Here is a 19472-nt window from a genome sequence, read left to right as displayed (position 1 = left end):
TTTTTGCATCTTTGTTCATTCAAGTGATTGGTCTGTAGTTTTGTCCTGTTTTGGTATTAAAGTCATGTTACCTTCATAAAATGAGTTAGGTAGTATTCCCTTTTCCTCAGTATTTTTTGGAAAAATTTGAGCAGGATTGGTGTTCGTTCTTTTTGGAATGTTTGATAAAATTCCCCTGTGAAGCCATCTGGTCCTGGGTTTTTCTTTGTAGAAAGATTTTTGATGACTGTTTGAGTCTCTTTACTTGTGACTGGTTTGTTGAGCTCTTCTGTTTCTTCTTGAGTCATTGCAGCTTGTTTGCATTTCCAGGAAATTGTCCATTTCATCTAAGTTGTCTAGTTTCTTGCCATATAGTTGTTCATAGTATCCTCCTATAATTTTTTTTTTTATTATTTCTTCAGGGTCTGTGGTAATGACCCCTCTCTCATTTCTGATTTTGTTTGTTTGGATTCTCTCTCTTTTTTTCTTCGTCAGCCTTGCTAGTGGCCCATCGATTTTATTGATTTTCTTAAAGATCCAACTTTTGGTTTTATTGATTCTTTCTGTGATTGTATTGTTATTGTTGTTCTCTAGTTCATTCAACTGTGCTTTAATCTTTGTTATTTCTCTTCTGTTTGCTTTGGGGTTAGTTTGCTGTTCTTTCTCTATTTCCTTCAGGTGAACAGTTAAGTCCTCGAGTTTTGCTCTATCTTGTGTTTTAATATAGACATTTAGGGCAATACATTTCCCACTCAGAGCAGCATTGCTGCATATCATTAGTTCTGATATGTTGTATTCTCATGTTCATTCATCTCCAGGTAGGTTCTGATCTCTAGCAATTTCTTTGACCCACTGGTTGTTTAAGAGTATGTTATTTAGTCTCCATAAATTTGTGAAAGGTCTTGTTCTTTGGTAGTTATTGATTCGGTCCATTGTGATCAGAGAAAGTGCTGCAAATAATTTCAATGTTTTTAAATTTATAAAGACCTGTTTTGTGTCCCAGCATATGATCTGTCCTGGAAAATGTTCCATGAGCACTAGAGAACAAACTATATCCTGGAGTTTTGGGATGTAATGACCTATATATGTCTGTTAGGTCTACTTCATTCATCAAATTTTTAAAATTCTGTATTACTTTATTGATCCTCTGTCTGGCTGTTCTCCCTATAGAGGAGAGTGGTGTTATTGAACCCTTCTACTATTATTGTTGAAATGTCTGTCACTCCCTTCAGTTTTGCCAATGTCTGTCTCATTTACTTTGGATCTCCTTGATTGGAAGTGTTATAGTTTGCTAGCTGCCTGAATGCAACACACCAGAGACGGATTGGCTTTTAATAAAAGGGGATTTATTTTGTTGGTTCTTCAGAGGAAAGGCAGCTAACTTTCCACTGAGGCTCTTTTCTTACGTGGAAGGCACAGGATGGTCTCTGCTGGTCTTCTCTCCAGGCCCCTGGGTTCCAACAACTTTCCCCGGCGTGACTTCTCCAAAGGCCTGGGCTGAGCTGCAAGTGCTGAAATGAGGAATGCCGAGCTGCTTGACTGTGCTACATTGCGTTCTCTCATTTAAGCACAAGCCAATTAAGTTAAACGGCACTCATTGCAGCAGACACGCCTCCTAGCTGACTGCAGATGTAATTAGCAATAGATGAGATTCATGTACCATTGGTTTGTGTCTGCAGCAACAGAAATAGGTATGCTCACCTGGCCAAGTTGACAACTGAATCTAACTAACACAGGAAGCATAGACATTTATGTTTGTTATTTCTTCTTGGTTAATTGTCCTTTTTATTAATATATAGTGTTCTGGTGTCTTGTGATGTCTTTACATTTAAAATCTGTTTGATATTAGTATATATAGCTACTTCTTTCTTTTGGTTACTACTTGCATAGAACATCTTTTTCCATCCTTTCAATCTATTTGTATCCTGTGTCTAAGGTGTGTCTCTTGTAAGCAGCATACAAATTTCTGAATCCATTTTGCCAATTTGTTACTTTTAATTGTTAGGTTTAGTCTGTTAACATTACTGTAAAGGCATTTCTTAAATTCACCATCTTATCCTTTCGGTTTTATTTGTCAGATCTGTGTATTCTTTTCCCCCTTTTCTCTTTTTATCCTTTAGGTTACCCTTACTGGTACTCTTCAAATCTGTGCCCTCTTCCAGACCTCCCTCTCCTGTCTTTTTTTTGTGTGTGTGCTGGCAGAACTCTCTTAAATATTTCTTGTAGAGCTGGTCTCTTGTTGACATATTCTCTCAGCTTTTGTTTGTGTGTGAAAATTTTATTTTCTCCCTCAGTTTTGAAGGAAGTTTGGCTGGGTACAGAATTCTTGGCTGGAAGTCTTTCTCTTTCAGAATCTTAAATATGTCATACCACTGTGTTCTTGCCTCCAGAGTGCCAGTTGAGTAGTCTGAACTCAGTCTTATGTGGTTTCCCTTGTATGTAGTAGATTGATTTCCTCTTGCCACTTTGAGGATTTTCTGCTTCTCATTATTTGACAGACTAGTTAGTATGTGTCTTGTGGTAGGCCTATTTGGATTTATTCTATTTGGAGTTTGTTGGCCTTCTTTGATTTGCATATTTATGTCTTTTATAAAGTTGGGAAGGTTTCCTCCATTATATCCTCCACTAATCTTCCTAGCCCTTTACTCTTCTCTTTTCCTTCTGAGATGCCAGTGATTCTTATATTTGTGCGCTTTGTTTTATTCATCATTTCCCTGAGAGCCAGTTCAAAATTTTCAGTTGTTTTTGTCATTTGCTCTTTTGTGTGTTCAAAATCAGTTGTTCTGTCTTCTAGTTTACTTATTGTTTCTTCTGCCTCTTCAAGTCTGCTATTGTGTGTCTCTAGTGTATTTTTGATTTGGTCGACAGCATCTTTAATCTCTGTGATATCTGCTATTTTTCTATTTATTCTTTCAGAATTTTCTTTATGTTCTTCTAGTGTCTTCTTGAGTGCCTTTATGTCATTCGCCATCCCACTGATTTTATTTAGTAAAGTTATATGAACAACTTTGGTTAATTGTTCCAAAGTCTGTGTCTCCTCCCTCTGGTGTTTTAATTTGGTCATTAGACCAGGCTGTATCTGTCTGCATCTTCATATGGTTAGTGATCCTCAGTTGTCTTCATGGCATGTAAATATCTTGATAGGATTACTTTGGATGTTGAATACCTTCAGTAGTCTAAAGCTTTGGTTTTGCAGGACAGTATGAAGCAGGATATGGGGCGCGGGGTGGGGCACAGCAGTCTGGTGATGGGTTGCAGTGGAGGAGTATGCACGGGTTGGGGACACTGTGCAGCTGCTTCCGTGTCCCTGTCTCCCTGTCTGTGCATCTGACGGCTTTGGGCCTCCATCTGGAAATGAACGTGCTAGGCTGTTTGCACTAGCGGCCAGTCTCCAGTTCGCTGTGTCTCAATTCTTCTGCTTTTTCAACCAGGTCTTCCCTATGTAGTGCAGAAGACCCTCCCCCATCACTTACACCCTGTAATCACTCTCCCAGTCTTTTTTCTGTCCCTTTTCTAGATGTTCTTTGGAGCAGGCATGAACTTGACCTATCCTGTTCTGCCATCTTTCCGGAAGTCTGCAGCTCTGTATGTCTTTTCCTCTTTTTTTAATTTCTCATGGACAGGCACCAGGAATGGAACCTGGGTCTCTGGCATGACAGGCAAGAACTCTGCTACTGAGCCGCCATGTCTTTTATTTGCCCTTTTTTTCCTCCCTACACTGCCTAGGACTTCCAACTATGTGTTGGATAATAGTGGTGAGAGCGACATCCATGTTTCGTTCCTGATCTTAGGAGGAGAGCACCAGTCTTTCATCCTTAAACATGATATTAGCTTTATGGGTGTTTTTGTAGATATTCCTTACCATGTTGAGGAAATTACACTCTATACATAGTTTTCTCAGAACTATTATCATGAGTGGGTGTTGAATTTGTCACATACCTTTTACTGCCTCAGTTAATACATTATGATTTTTATTCTTTAGCCTTCTAATATAGTGGATTGCATTGATTGCTTTTCAAAGATTAAAGCAGCATCACATCCCTGGAATAAACCTCACTTGGTGATGATGTGCAATTCTTTTAATATATTGCTGAATTCTATTTTCCAATATTTTCTTGATGATTCTGTGTCTGTGTTCATGAGGAACATTGGTCTGTAGTGGTTTTTTTTTGGAACTCTATTTGTGTGGTTTTGCTATCAGAATGAGAATACTGTCTTTATAAAATGAATTGGGGCGTGTGTCCTCCTCTTCAACCTTCTGGAAGAGATAGTGTAAATTAGTCTTAATTCTTTAAATGTTTGGTAGAATTCTTTATTGAAACTATCTGGGCCTGGAGATTTCTTTTTTGGGCATTTGGAAGTTAATTACTTCAGTTTCTTTAATAGTTATTAGGCTATTCACATTATTTCATATGATTATTTTGTATCAGTTGTAGTAGTTGTGCTCTTTGAGGAGTTGGTCAGTTTTCTATAATTTGCTTAATTTATGTGTGTAGAATTGTCCATGGTATTCCATATCATCCTTAAATTAAAAAAAAAATTGTTTTATTTACACATTATCTACAGCCAAGCAAAAATTCTACCTCCCACCCTCTCCGATTCTTGGTAATCTCTAATCTGTTTTTTGTCTCTGTGAATTTGCCTTTTCTAGATATCTCATATAATCGACCTCAAACAATATTTTTCTTTTTGTGCTTTGCTTACTTCACTGAGCATTCATGTTACAGCGTGTCTTAAAACTTTATTCCTTCTTATGGTCATATAATATTCCATTTTGTTTATCCATTTATTTTTTGATGGACCCTTTTAATCTTGTCAGTTTAAGTTTTTGCTCCATGTAATTTGCAGGTTTGATGCATACACTTTTGGGATTGGTATCTATTCTTGATGGGTTGACACTTTTTCATTTTTTATTTCCACCTGTCTCAGATAATATTTTTTACTCTGAAGTTTACTTTATCTGACTTTAACAGAGCCACTCCTGCTCTCCTTTGGTTGATGTTTGCATGGTATAACATTTTGCATTCTTTTACTTTCAACCTACCTTTTTAAAAAATGTTTTTTTATTGTGAAATATAACATATATACAAAAAACAGTACTTTTCAAAGCACATTTTTAACAAGTATTTATGGGACAGATTTTAAAGTTTGGTATGGTTACAGTTCCACATTTTCAGGTTTTTTCTTCTGATTATGCCCCAAAACACTGAAGACTAGAGGGAAATATCAATATAATGATTCAGTAGTCACACACATTTTTTAAATCCTAACTTCTCTGTTGTAACTTCTCCTTCTCCTTTGATCTTTCTTTCAGTCTTCAGAGGTATTGGGGTTATGCCGTGTGATGGTTAGGTTCTGGTGTCAACTTCGCCAAGTGATTGTGCCCTGTTGTCTGGTCAAGCAAGCACTGGCCTGATTGTTGCTGCAAGAATATTTCATGGCTTTTTGAAAATCTGGAAGGCCGGTGTATTACATTATCAGTCAGTTGATTGCATTTATGGCTGATCACATCTGTGATCAACTAAGGCGTGTCTACCAACCAACAAGATAATCCAGTTTAAGGCTTTTTGAGGGAGAGAAACTTCTTTATTGTTTCTTCAGCCAGTGAGTCTCTCATGTGGACTTCGTCCAGACCCTTCATCTGAGCTACACATTTGTACTCTACCATTCCCATGGTTGCATGAGAAACTTTAATAAATCTCACCTATACACATATATCTGATCGGTTCTGTTTCTCTACAGAGCCCTGATTGATACAGCTTGGTACTGGGAGTGGTTCTTGAGAAGCAGAATCCTAAAGATGGGTTTTTACAATTGGTTTACTACTTTGATTAAACTTAGAGGCACTAATGACTCTGTTCCAGTAATCAGGATGGCATTTTCAGTCCATGGGGTGAGTTGGCAAAAAGAGATACTCCAAATATCACCATTAGAGTCTGGTAATTGTACACTTATATGAGGCAAGGCTCTGGGTGAGAGTGTTTTTGACACCTTTTTGGAGTTTTGTGAAATTAAGTGGTATAATGATGTTGGCTGGTTTTTTATTAGATATGCTGGATACAGTGATGAGGGAAAGAAATAAGTTGACGGCTTCAGATTTGCAACTTAAGTACTGTTTGAACGATATGTAAAAGTTTGCATGTTTGCTATGAAAGGAGATCTTATTTCCTGTGGTCGCAGACTTGAGGTCTCTGAAAACCAGACACAGAGCCTCATTGAGTGAGTAGCAGATTTACAGCCTAAACTAAAATCTCAACCTTGCAAGGTGTCTGCTGTTAAAGTAAGGGCTTTGATGGAAAAGAATGGGATTCTCAGACTTGGGATGGACATATAAGGCTTAATAATGATGGCCATGGGGAGATGGTCTCCTTGGAATCTGCTGAGCCTTTGCTAGATCGACTTGTAATGGACTGCCCTGAGGAAAGAGCTTCCCGACCTCCAGCCTGCTTGAGGAAACAGTTTCCTGCACTCCAGTCTGCCCAGAGGAGTCTGCCATCCAACCTCTACCTAATGAAATTAACCCTTCAGTGCCTGCTAACCCTGTAACCACCTCCCCTGGGGAAACAGCCCTCACTCCTCTGTCTGGAGTGACTAATCCTATTTCACCAGATGAAACAAATGGAATGCCCTGAGATATTTGGCTTGAAAGACTCTAGCATTTCTTTTCATGACCCATTCCCCACCACCTGTCCTTTCTTCAAGACCTATAACTAGACTAAAGTCCCAACAGGCCCTAAAAGGTGAGATACAAAGTGTGACCTATGAGGAGGTACACTATACCCCAAAGGACTGCATGAGTTTTCCAATCTTAGGATATGTGTATGGGAATGGATATTAAGGGTATGAGATAATAGAAGGAATATAAAATTGAATCAAGCTGAATTTATTGATATGGGCCCACTAAGCAGAGATTCTGCATTCAGTGTTGTAGCTCAAGAGGTTAGAAAAGGCATTAACAGTTTGTTGGCTAAAACATGGATCAAAAGGTGGCTGATATTACCTGAGGTCAAAATGCCAGAAATGCCCTGGTATAATGGAGATGAGGGGATCCAGAGGCTTAAAGAGATTGAAATGTTAGAGTGGATTTATCATGGAAAACTTGCTCACATACCCCAGGAATGTCCACAGCACACACCTTTTACCAGAAGTATGAGGAATAAATTTGTGAGACTAGCGCCATCATCCCTGAAGAGCTGTGTAGTCGCCCTTCTCTGTAGGTCAGATATTACTGTGGAAATTGCTGTCACTGATCTGGGATCCTTAAACACAATTGGGGATGACCGGATTCCCGAGTTGACAGAAGCCATGCGGTGACAGTTAATCACCATAGACAAGGTGGGTGTGGGCACCATAATGGACAGGACACTCAAAGCAGCAGTCAGAATAATCTGACTTGTGGAAACTTGTGGCGTTGGCTAGTAGATCATGGGGTACCTAGAAGTAAAATAGACTGACAGTCTATTAAATTCTTGTTTGAGCCATATAAGCAGAAGTCGTCTAGGTCAAGTGAACAGATGTCTAACTTGAATTACAAAAACAGGGAGTCATGGCCCCTTAATCAGTTCCCAGACTTGAGACAGTTTACAGACACAGATCCCCTTGAATGAGGAGAGGGCTGCGTTCCCTTGGGGAGGACCCTGTTACACTGCCCAAAATTTATACTGTTAACCTTTGTGCTGGTTTGAAATGATGTATGTACCCTAGAAAAGCCATGTTTTCAGTATTGTATGTTTGAAACTAATCATATCATCTCCCTGGAGCTGTGATTTAATCAGGAGTGGTTGAAAAGCTGGATTAGCTGGAGGCATGTCTCCACCCACTGCATTGGTCTTGATTAGTTTCTGAAGTCCTATGAAAGAGGAAACATTTTGGAGAATAAGAGATTCAGAGAGAGCAGAGAACAACAACATAGCCACGAGAAGCAGAGAGCCCATAAGCCAGTGACCTTTGGAGATGAAGAAGGAAAATGCCTCCTGGGGAGCTTCATGAAACAGGAAGCCAGGGGAGAAAGCTAGCAGATGATGCCTTGCCACCACGTGCTTTCCAGATGAGAGAGAAACCCTGACCGTGTTTGCCGTGTGCCTTTCCACTTGAGAGAAACCCTGAACTTCATCAGCTGTCTTGAATCAAGGTATCTTTCCCTGGGTGCCTGTGCTTGTACGTTTCTATAGACTTGTTTAATTGGGACATTTTCTCAGCCTTAGAACTGTAAACTAGCAACTTTTCCATTTCTGGTATATTGTATTCTGGCAGCTAGCAGATTGGAACAGATTTTGGTACTGGGAGTGGGGTGCTGCTGCGGTTTACAAATACCAAACACAGCTTTTTAGATAAATAAGGGGAAGGTTTTGGAGGAGTTGTGAGGAGCATGATAAAGAAGACCAAGAATGCTTTCAAGAGGCTCTTGGTAGAAATGTGAACTCTAAAGATACATCTGACCAAGCTGTGACAGAAATGAGACGTGTGTCAGTACAGACTGGAGGAAGGTGATCCTTGTTTTAAAATGGCAGATAATCTGGCAAAGTTGACTACTAGCTTTGGCTGAAAGGCAGATTTTAAAAGCCGTGAACTTGAATATTTAGCAGAAGTGATCTCCAAATTAAATGTGGAAAGTGCATCATGGTTTCTCCTCGCAGCTTATAATGAAATACAACAGGAAAGAGATATGCTGAGAAATGAACTCTTGGGTACAAAGAAACTAGAAATTGATGTTCTGGAGAATTCTGGGTTTCCTGGAAGGGAGATTCCAGAGAACAGTGCCTCACATGAGGTCTTGGCCAAATGTGGAACCAGTCAGCCATTTCAGAGAAAGCCAGGATTGGACATGGAGTTATCCAGGAAGGATTTGGAAATTTCTTATGTCCCATGGGCATGATCCTGGCCTACTGCATAGAAAGCCAATGAGGGTGTTATGGGACTTGTTTAAAGAGAACCACTGCCAGTCGAGAATGAGAGGGACAAAGAAGGGACACATTGGAGGAAAAGTAACTTCAGAGGCAAAGCCATGGAGACTGAGGTCTGAAATCACGAAAACTTGGGCCAGGAGAGTGGACCCACCCAAGTCTGTGAAAGAGGGTGAGTTTGCCCCGCAGGCAGAGGATGGGCCTTCCAACTCATTGCAGTGGAAGGGTCATGCTGCCTCAGGCCTTGGAGAGGGTGAAGCACATTCCTTGGGGTTTGGGGAGAGCCTGGCTGCCACCACTTGGAGGGGTGAGTGTGTGCCCCGGAGATGGCAGAGAGTCCAGGTGTGGCCCCAATTCTTGGAGAGGATGGAGCCGATGAAAAGGTGGTCTCCCCAATATCCCCCAAACTTGCATTAGGAGAGAGGCAGGCCTCTGTTTAGGCCCTTGGAAAGAGTGGGACTGCCACTTTCTAAAGCCCTGAAGATAAATTAGTCTCAGACTTTGAAATCTTATGGACTTTGCCCTGCGGGTTTTGAAGCTGTATGGGTCCGGTGACCCCTGTGTTCCTTCCTCTCTATGAAAATATGTACATGTGTCCTATGTCTGTTCCTCCTTTGTATATTGGCAGCAAATAACTTGTTTTGAGTTTTTATAGGTCCAGAGGTAGAAGAGAATTTTGCCTTAGGACCGACCATGCTTGTAATTGACTTTGAGATATTGTACTGGTTTTAACCTTGTATTGCATTTGATTGTTATTGGAATGCTTTCAAGTTCTCTGATATTGTTATGGAATTAATAGATTTTGTATATGAGGAAACATATCTTTTTGTGGAATCTGCTGGTTTGAAATGATGTATGTACCCTAGAAAAGCCATGTTTTAATCCTAATCCCATTTTGTAAAGGCAGCCGCTTTTTCTAGTTCCTATTCAGTATTGCATGTTTGAAACTGTAATTAGATCATCTCCCTGGAGGTGTGATTTAATCAGGAGTGGTTGTGGAGCTAGATTAGCTGGAGGCATGTCTCCACCCATTTGGGTGGGTCTTGATTAGTTTCTAAAGTCTTATAAAAGAGGAAACATTTTGTGGAATAAGAGATTCAGAAAGAGCAGAGAAGAATGACATAACCTTGAGAAGCAGAGAGCCCACAAGCCAGCGACCTTTGAAGATGAAGAAGGAAAATGACTCTTGGGGAGCTTCATGAAACAGGAAGCCAGGAGAGAAAGCTAGCAGATGATGCCTTGCCCACCACGTGCCTTTCCAGATGAGAGAGAAACCCTGACCGTGTCTGCCATGTGCTTTTCCACTTGCGAGAAACCCTGAACTTCATCAGTCATCTTGAATCAAGGTATCTTTCCCTGGATGCCTGTGATTGTACATTTCTATAGACTTGTTTAATTGGGACTTTTTCTTGGCCTTAGAACTGTAAACTGTCAACTAAATTACCTTTCAGAAGACATTCCTTTTCTGGTATATTGTATTCCAAAGCTAGCAAATTAGAACAGCTTTCCTCCCAGCCTTCCCCAAGGAAACCTCTGGCCTTTTACTAGGGTGACTGTGCATTGGGGATAAGGAAATTATCATTATTTCGGGGATTATTAGATACTGGCTCAGAAGTGACATTAATTCCTGGAGAACCAAAATGTCACTCTGGTCCACCAGTCAGAATAGAGACTTATGGAGGTCCGGTGATTGTAATTTTAGCTTGGTCCATCTCCCAATGGGTCCACTGGGTCCCCAGACCCATTGGGCGGTCACTTCCCCAGTTCCAGAATGCATACTTGGAATTGATATACTCAGCACCTGGCAGAATCTCCACATTGGTTCTCTGACTTGTGGCTATTATGGTAGGAAAGGCCAAGTGGAAGCCACTAGAACTGACCCTACCTAGTAAAATAGACAATTAGAAGCAATACTGGATTCCTGGAGAGGTTGCAGAGATTAGTGTCACTCCTTTTTTTTTTTTAATTTTGTTTTTATTAATTTAAAATTTTTTAAAATATGACAAAGAAACACATTCTTAACATATGATCATTCCGTTCTACATATATAATCAGTAACTCACAGTATCATCACATAGCTGTATATTCATTATCATGATCATTTCTTAGAACATTTGCATCAATTCAGAAAAAGAAATAGACAAAGGAACAAAATTCATACATACCATACCCCTTACCCCTCCCTTTCATTGATCACTAGCATTTCAATCTAAGCTTATTTTATCATTTATTCCCCCTATTATTTATTTTTATTCCATATGTTTTACTCATCTGTTGATAAGGTAGATAAAAGGAGCATCAGACACGAGGTTTTCACAATCACACAGTCACATTGTGAAAGCTGTATTATTCAATCATCTTCAAGAAACATGGAACACAGCTTTACATTTTCAGGCAGTTCCCACCAGCCTCTGCATTACATCTTGACTATCAAGGTGATATCTATTTAATGCATAAGAATAACCTCCAGGGTAACCTCTCGACTCTGGAATCTCTCAGCCATTGACACTTTATTTTGTCTTATTTTGCTCTTCGCCTTTTCAGTTGAGAAGTTTTCTCAATCCCTTGATGCTGAGTCTCAGCTCATTCTAGGGTTTTTTTCAGTCCCTTGATTCTCAGTCTCAGCTCATTCTAGGATTTCTGTCTCATGTTGCCAGGAAGGTCCACACCCCTGGGAGTCATGTCCCAGGTAGATAGGGGGAGCGTAGTGAGTTTGACAGGGGGAGCGTAGTGAGTTTGTGTGTTGTGTTGGCTGGAGAGAGAGGCTACATCTGAGCAACAAAAGAGGTTCTCTTGGGGGTAACTCTCAGGCATAATTTTAAGTAGACTTGACGTATCCTTTGTGGGGTTAAATTTCATATGAACAAACCCTAAGGTTGGGAGCTCATCCTTTTGCTTTTGTTGTCTGCACTGCTTGTGAGAATATCAAGAATTCAACTTGGGGAAGTTGAATTTTCCCCCTTTTTCACCATTCCCCCAAGGGGACTTTGCAAATGCTTTCTTATTCACTGTTCAAATCACTTTGGGATTTATCGGGGCATCACTCTGGACAAATCAATAAAATCTCATGCCCTACTCAAGGTTCCATGTACTTATGGTGCTCAATTAAGCTGTCTACATAAGTTACATTAGGAAATGCACTAGTCAAAATATAAATTTTGTACCACATGAACATTTTTTGCTTTAGTCTCACACATAAGTTAAATTTTTAAAATATTAATTACTATCAGTTTTTAACACCCTGCAGTAATGACATTCCTATGTTCTTCCTCATGCAAAAACAATTTTTTAAATTTGTACATTTAGTCACTATCATTATACATTCTAGGCATTCCTAGATTATACCATCTCAGTCTTTATCATCTATTTTTCTTTCTGATTTCATTTGTGCCCCAAGCCCTGCTCCCTCTATCATTTTCACATTCAGCTTCATTCAGTGTTTAACATAATTGTATTACTTTAGGTAGTATTGTGCTGTCCATTTCTGAGTTTTTACAATCAGTCCTGTTGCACAGTCTATATCCCTTCAGCTCCAATGATTCAATATCTTATCCTCTTTCTATCTCCTGATGGGCTCTGTTACCATTGAAATTCTCTGAGTTTATTCACTAATGTCAGTTCATATCAGTGAGACCATACAGTATTTGTCCTTTTGTTTCTGGCTAATCTCACTTTGCATAATGTCCTTAAGGTCCATCCTTATGGACCTTACATACTTCATAAGTAAGTTGTTACATACTTCATAACTTTGTTTGGTATTACGGCTCCATGATATTCCATTGTATGTATATACCATGGTTTGTTTAGCCACTCGTCTGTTGATGGACATTTTGGCTGTTTCCATCTCTTTGCAGTTGTAAATAATGCTGCTATAAATATTGGTGTGCAAATGTCCACTTGTGTCCTTGCCCTCATGTCCTTCGAGTAGATACCCAACAATGGTATTGCTGGGTTATATGGCAATTCTATATTTAGCTTCCTGAGGACTGCCAAGCTGCCTTCCACAGCGGTTGTACCATTTGACATTCTCACCAACAATGGATAAGTGTGCCTCTTTCTCCACATCCTCTCCAGCACTTGTCGTTTTCTGTTTTATTGATAATGACCATTCTGGTGGGTGTGAGATGATATCTCATTGTGGTATTGATTTGTATTTCCCTAATAGCCAGGGAAGTTGAGCATCTTTTCATGTGCCTTTTGGCCATTTTTATTTCCTCTTCTGAGAAGTGTTTGTTAAGTCTTTTGCACATTTTGTAAATGGGTTGTTTGCCGTTTTGTTGTTGAATTGAACAATCTCTTTATATATTCTGGATGCTAGACCTTTATCTGATACATTGTTTCCAAATATTGTCTCCCATTGTGTAGGCTGTCTTTTTACTTTCTTGACAAAGTTCTTTGATGTGCAAAAGTGTTTAATTTTGAGGAGTTCCCTTTTCTTTCTTTCTTTCTTTCTTTCTTCAGTGCTCGTGCTTTGGGTGTAAAGTCTAGGAAACTGCCTCCTATTATAAGATTTATAAGATATCTCCCTACATTTTCTTCTAACAGTTTTATGGTCTTAGATCTAATGTTTAGGTCTTTGATCCATTTTGACTTAATTTTTGTATAGGGTGTGAGATATGGATCCTCTTTCATTCTTTTGTATATGGATATCCAGTTCTCTGGGCACCATTTATTGAAGAGACTGTTCTGTCACAGGTGAGTTGGCTTGACTGCCTTATCAAAGATCATTTGTCCATAGATGAGAGGGTCTATATCTGAGCATTCTATTCAATTCCATTGGTTACTGTATCTGTCTTTATGCCAGTATCATGCTGTTTTGACCACGGTAGCTTCATAATATGCCTTAAAGTCAGGTAGTGTGAGGCCTCCAACTTCACTTTTCTTTCTCAGGATATTTTTAGCTATTCAGAGCACCCTGCACTCCTAGATAAAATTGGTTGTTGGTTTTTCTGTTTCTGACAAGTAAGTTTTTGGGATTTTAATTGGTATTGCATTGAATCTGTAAATCAGTTTAGGTGGAATTCATATCTTAACTGTATTTAGTCTTCTAATCCATGAACACGGTATGCCCTTCCATTTATTTAAGTCTTCTGTGATTTCTTTTGACCATTTCTTGTAGTTTTCTTTGTATAGGTCTTTTGTATCTTTAGTTAAGTTTGTTCCTAAGTATTTTATTCTTTTGGTTGCAGTTGTAAATGGAATTTTTTTCTTGATTTCTCCCTCAGATTGTTCATTACTAGTGTATAGAAACACTACAGATTTTTGAGTGTTGGTCCTGTACCCTGCCACTTTGCCGTACTCATTTATAGCTCTAGAAGTTTTGCTGTGTATTTTTCAGGGTTTTCAACATGTAGTATCATATCATCTGCAAACAGTGAGAGTTTTACTTATTCTTTCCAATTTTGATGCTTTGTATTTTATTTTCCTGTCTAATTGCTCTGGCTAGAACTTCCAACACAGTGTTGAGTAACAGTTGTGATAGAGGACATCCTTGTCTTGTTCCTGATCTTAGGGGGAAAGTTTTCAGTTTTTCCCCATTGAGGATGATGTTAGCTGTGGCCTTTTCATATATTCCCTTTATCATGTTGAGGAAGTTCCCTTCTATTCCTATCCTTTCAAGTGTTTTCAGTAAAAAAGGATGTTGAATTTTATCATATGCCTTTTCTGCATCAATCGAGATGATCGTGTGGTTTTTCTGCTTTGATTTGTTGATATGGTGTATTGCATTAATTGATTTTCTTATATTGAACCATCCTTGCATACCTGGGATGAATCCTAGTTGGTCATGGTGTATAATTTTTTTAATGTGCTGCTGAATTCGATTTGCAAGAATTTTGTTGTGAATTTTTGCAGCTGTATTCATTAGAGAGATTGGCCTGTAGTTTTCTTTTCTAGTAATATCTTTGTCTGGCTTTGATATGAGGGTATTGTTGGCTTCATAGAATGAGTTAGGTAGCTTTCCCTCCTCTTCAATTTTTTTGAAGAGTTTGAACAGGATTGGTACTTGTTCTTTCTTGAATGCACGGTAGAATTCCTATGTGATACCTTCTGGTCCTTCAATTTTCTTTTTTTGGAGCTTTTTGATGACAGATGTGTTCTCTATTATTTGTGATTGGTTTGTTGAGGTTGTCTGTTCCTTCTCAAGTCATTGTTGGGTGTTCATGCCTTTCTAGATAGTTGTCCATTTCATGTATGTTGTCTAGTTTATTACCATAAAGTTGCTCATGGTATCCTTTCATTATGTCCTTTATTTCTTTGGAATCAGTGGTTATGTCTCCTCTTCCATTTCTGATTTTATTTATTTGCATCCTCTTTTTCTTTTTGCCAAGCTTGCTAAGGGTCCACCAATTTTATTAATTTTCTCAAATAACTAACTTCTGGTTTTGTTGCTTTTTCTCGATTGCTTTCATGGTCTCAATTTCATCTCTATTCTTTGCTGTTTCTTTCTGTTAGCTTGCTTTAGGGTTAGTTTAATATTCCTTCTCTAGTTCTTCCAAGTGAGCAGTTAATTCCTTGATTTTTGGTCTTTTTTTTTTTTTTGATATAGGCATTTAAGGCAATAAATTCCCCTTTTAGCATTGCCTTTGTGCACCCCACAAATTTTGAAATGTTGTGTTTTCATTTTCATTTGCCTCGAGATATTTACTGATTTCTTTTGTAATTTCTTCCATGAACCATTGTTTCTTTAAGAGTGTGTTGTTAGTCTCCATGCATTTCTGAATTTTCTGGCTGTCTGCCTGCTACTGATTTTCAAGTTCATTCCTTTATGTACTGAGAAAGTATTTTGTGTGATTTCCATCTTTTACATTTATTTGTGACCCAGCATATGGTCTGTCCTTGAGAATGATCCATGAGCACTTGAGAAAAAGGTGTATCCTGATGTTGTGGGATGTGTAACGTTCCATAAATGTTAAGTCTAGTTTGTTTACTCTGTTATTCAAATTCTCTTTGTCCTTATTGTTCCTGTGTCTAGATGTTCTATCCATTGATGAGTTGGGGAATTGAAGTGTCCAACTATTATGGTAGAGATGCCTGTTTCTCTTTTCAGTGTTTTCCTCATGTGTTTTGGAGCATTCATGCTAGGTGCATAAATATTTAAGATGGTTATGTTTTCTTGTTAAATTGTTCCTTTTATTTGTACATAGTGCCCTTCTTTGTCTCTTTTAATTGTTTTACATTTGAAGTCTAATTTGTTGGATATTAGTATAGCTAATCCTGCTCTTTTCGGGTTGTTGTTTGCATGTACTATCTTTCACTTTCAACCCCTGTTTGTCCTTGAGTCTAAAATGCATCTCCTGTAGACATCATATAGATGGATCCTGTTTTTTAATCCATTCTGCCAGCCTGTATCTTTTGACTGGGGAGTTTAATCCATTAATATTTCGTGTTATTACTGTAAAGGCAGTACTTTCTTCTACGATTTTGTCTTTTGGATTTTATGTCATATCTAATTTTTTTTTCTCTTTTTACCTTTACTGATAGTCTTCATTTCTACAGTCTTCTCCACACCTCTCTCCTGTCTTTTCCTATCTACGTCTAGGGCTGCCTTTTATATTTCTTGCAGAGCCGGACTCTTGGTCACAGATTCTCTGTGATCATTTGTTGGAAAATTTTTAAATTTCCCTCTCAGTTTTGAAGTGCAGTTTTGCTAAATATAGAATTCTTGGTTGGCAGTTTTTCTCTTTTAGAATCTTAAATATATCATACGCTGTCTTCTTGCCTCTGTGTTTTCTGCTGAGAAATCCGCACATAGTCTTATTGGGCTTCCCTTGTATCTGATGGATTGCTTTTCTCTTGTTACTTTCAAAATTCCCTTTTTTCTCTTGTTGCTTTCAAAATCAGTCATCAGAAAGTCTGATTAGTAAGTGTCTTGCAGTATTTCTGTTTGAATCTCTTCTGTTTGGGGTATGCTGTACTTCTTGGATCTGTAATTTTAAGTCTTTCATAAGAGTTGGGAAATTTTCAGCAATAATTTCCTCCATTAGTCTTTCTTCTCCTTTTCCCTTCTCGTCTCCTTTTGGAACACCCACAACACATATATTCATGTGCTTCACTTTGTCATTCAGTTCCCTGTGTCCCTGTTCATATTTTTCCATTTCTTTCCCAATATTTTCTTTTGCTTGTTGGATTTCAGATGTGCAGTTTTCCAGTTCACTAATCCTTTCTTCTGCCTCTTCAAATTATTGTTGTAGGTTTCCATTGTTTTTTAAATTTCTTCTGCTGTGACTTTCATTCCCATAAGTTCTGTGATTTGTGTTTTCAGACTTTTGATTTCTTTTTGTTCACCCATTGGCTTCTTTATATCCTTCCTCCACTCGTTGATTTGATATTTGATGAAATTTTCCATGTCTGTTTGAACATTCTAAATTAGTTGTTTCAGCTTCTGTATCTTATTTGAATTGTTGGTGTATTCCTTTTACTGGGTCATATCTTTGATTTTCCTAATATGACTCATTATTTTTTGCTGGGGTCTGGGCATTTGATTTCCCTAATTAGTTTGTTCAGGAGATTGTTTTCACTTTTACCTAGGATATTCTTGCTGGATGGCTTTGTTCTCTGTCTTTTCTTTGACATTCATTTCAGCTTATTCTAGACTTCTAGCATAGGTTTTGTTTAACAGATCAGATTTTTTTCAGTTCTTGTTTTTCTGATTCTTGCCCTGCCTATTTGGAGTCTTTTTTTTTTTTTCTTTTTTTTTTTTAGGGCAATCTTCTTAGATATTATAAACCTTAGTTAGATTTTCTCAGACTGGACTGGCCTTCTCTCAGGAGGAAAGTCACCTTCATCAGTTTTCCCTGAGGATGAGACTCAGCAGGTTGACAGACTTTCCTAGGAAGCCTCTATACTCTGTGTTTTTCCTGTCCTGCCCAGTATGTGGCTTTGTCTGCCTGCAGGTCCCACTAACATAAGGTGATGCGGTGCCTTTAACTTTAGCAGACTCTCCCTGCTGGGGTCGTGGAGACAGGGGAGGTTGTAGGCTGGCTTTAATCACTTCGGTTTTCCAGTGCCTGGGGTCTGAATTCCTTGAGGGAGGGATTCCACCCGAGCTGGGTCCCACCCCTCTCCTGAGGAAGGCACAGCCTCCAGGGAATTAACTCCTTTCACCTACCAGACTTTGTCTCTCAGACAAGCTTAATTCTGCCCTCGTTTGGGGCAGTTGGAGCCTTGGAAGCTTTACAATTGTATCTAATGAGCTATTAAGTAGTAGAAGCAAAGAGAAAAAAAAATGCTTTTCAGAGCAGGACCCGGTTCCTTGGGTGTTTATTAAGAGCTTAAGTTGGTACGTTGCTCTGTGTATCTCCAGTCTGTGTGCTCCCCTGTTTTTTTTAGGGTCCAACCCTTTTCAAGTATTTTGTCCTATCCGATCCAAAAAGCCCCTGTTTTTGTTTGTTTTCCCCAACAACCCTGCCCCCTCTCTGGTGGGGCAAAAACTCCTAGTACCTTTAGCTCTTATTTGAGGTTTATTTGAAATGGGGGCCTATTTTCAGTAGTCAGAATTTGTTAATTCTGCGGTTGGACCTTGGTTGAGCTCAGATCCTGCTGCTGCTGGTCTCTTCCCTTTCCCTTGGGGAACCAGCCTGCTGGGTCTGTAGAGGCAGGGGCGTTCTCTGCAACTTGGGGACTTACAGTTCTGTGTTGGATAGCAGCTGGTCCAGCTGGTCCAGACTGGTGTACGCTGTGTATCTAGTCACTGATGTGGCAGCTGTTTTTTGCTGTTCCTGGCTATTTACTAGCTGCTCTGGAGGATGAACTGAATTCCACACCTCACTAATCTGCATCTTGGGACTTAACCTTTGTCCCTCTGTTTTTGGCATGTATGCATCCGACTGGTTGTCCAGCTGCTCCTTGGTATGAATGGGGTGAGCACGGGCCCCTCTCCCTCAGGTGTGGCCTCTGCCTCCAAAACCCCCTGTCAATCCCCTGCCTGTCATAGCCCAGCCTTTACCACTGATTCTGCCATGGCTTATAGCTCCGCTCCCTGGGCCCCTCTCCCAGGACCTCTGCGACCTCCAACGCCACCTCTTTTTAAATTCATTTGCAGAGCTATGGCTCATTTACCTCCTAACAGGTTTTGGCCTCAGAGCAACATCCTGCCCCTACGTAGGGTTCTGGTGGCATGCCCCCCGTGTAAGTCCTCTGGACAAGGCTCTCTGGGTTATGTGCAGGCCTCGTCCTCTAACTGCTCCCCTGGCCAGGGTCCATATGGGTTGGCCTAACCATTCCTGGAATCATTCTTACCCAGTGTAAGATCTGCTTTAGTTTTAATGCTGTGTGAACAGAGGTTCTCTTCTGCATCTGCTGGGTCAGTCTTCTCTTTCTGGCACTGACTAGCTGGTGGTGTTGCTGCATTGAAGCCCGAATGTTTACTGGCACTGGCTGTTTGTTCTTCGCATATTAGTAAAGCCTCGTTTAGAACATCTTTCATTTAGAACCATCTCATTTGGAGATATCTTAGTGGGTTTTTATTTTTATTTTTTTTCAATCTACTAAACTTATTTTAACATTTGTTCCCCCTATTATTTATTTATTTTTAATCCATATGTTTTACTCATCTGTCGATAAGGTAGATAAAAGGAGCATCAGACAAAA

The 19472-nt window shown here is 39.4% G+C and overlaps 1 protein-coding gene and 1 pseudogene across 7 annotated transcripts in view; one reads left to right on the top strand and one right to left on the bottom strand.

Moving 5' to 3' along the window:
- ATP9B (ATPase phospholipid transporting 9B (putative)) overlaps window positions 1-19472 on the top strand; it is a 468039-nt gene that overhangs the window by 16005 nt on the left and 432562 nt on the right. The window lies entirely within an intron of this gene.
- Window positions 3148-19318, bottom strand: LOC143662728 (chromatin target of PRMT1 protein pseudogene; annotated as a pseudogene).

Source organism: Tamandua tetradactyla, chromosome 18 (assembly GCF_023851605.1).
Source record: "Tamandua tetradactyla isolate mTamTet1 chromosome 18, mTamTet1.pri, whole genome shotgun sequence".
NCBI lineage: Eukaryota > Metazoa > Chordata > Mammalia > Pilosa > Myrmecophagidae > Tamandua > Tamandua tetradactyla.
The sequence above is the reverse complement of the archived record's forward strand: the minus strand, read 5'-3'. Positions and strand labels throughout refer to the sequence as shown.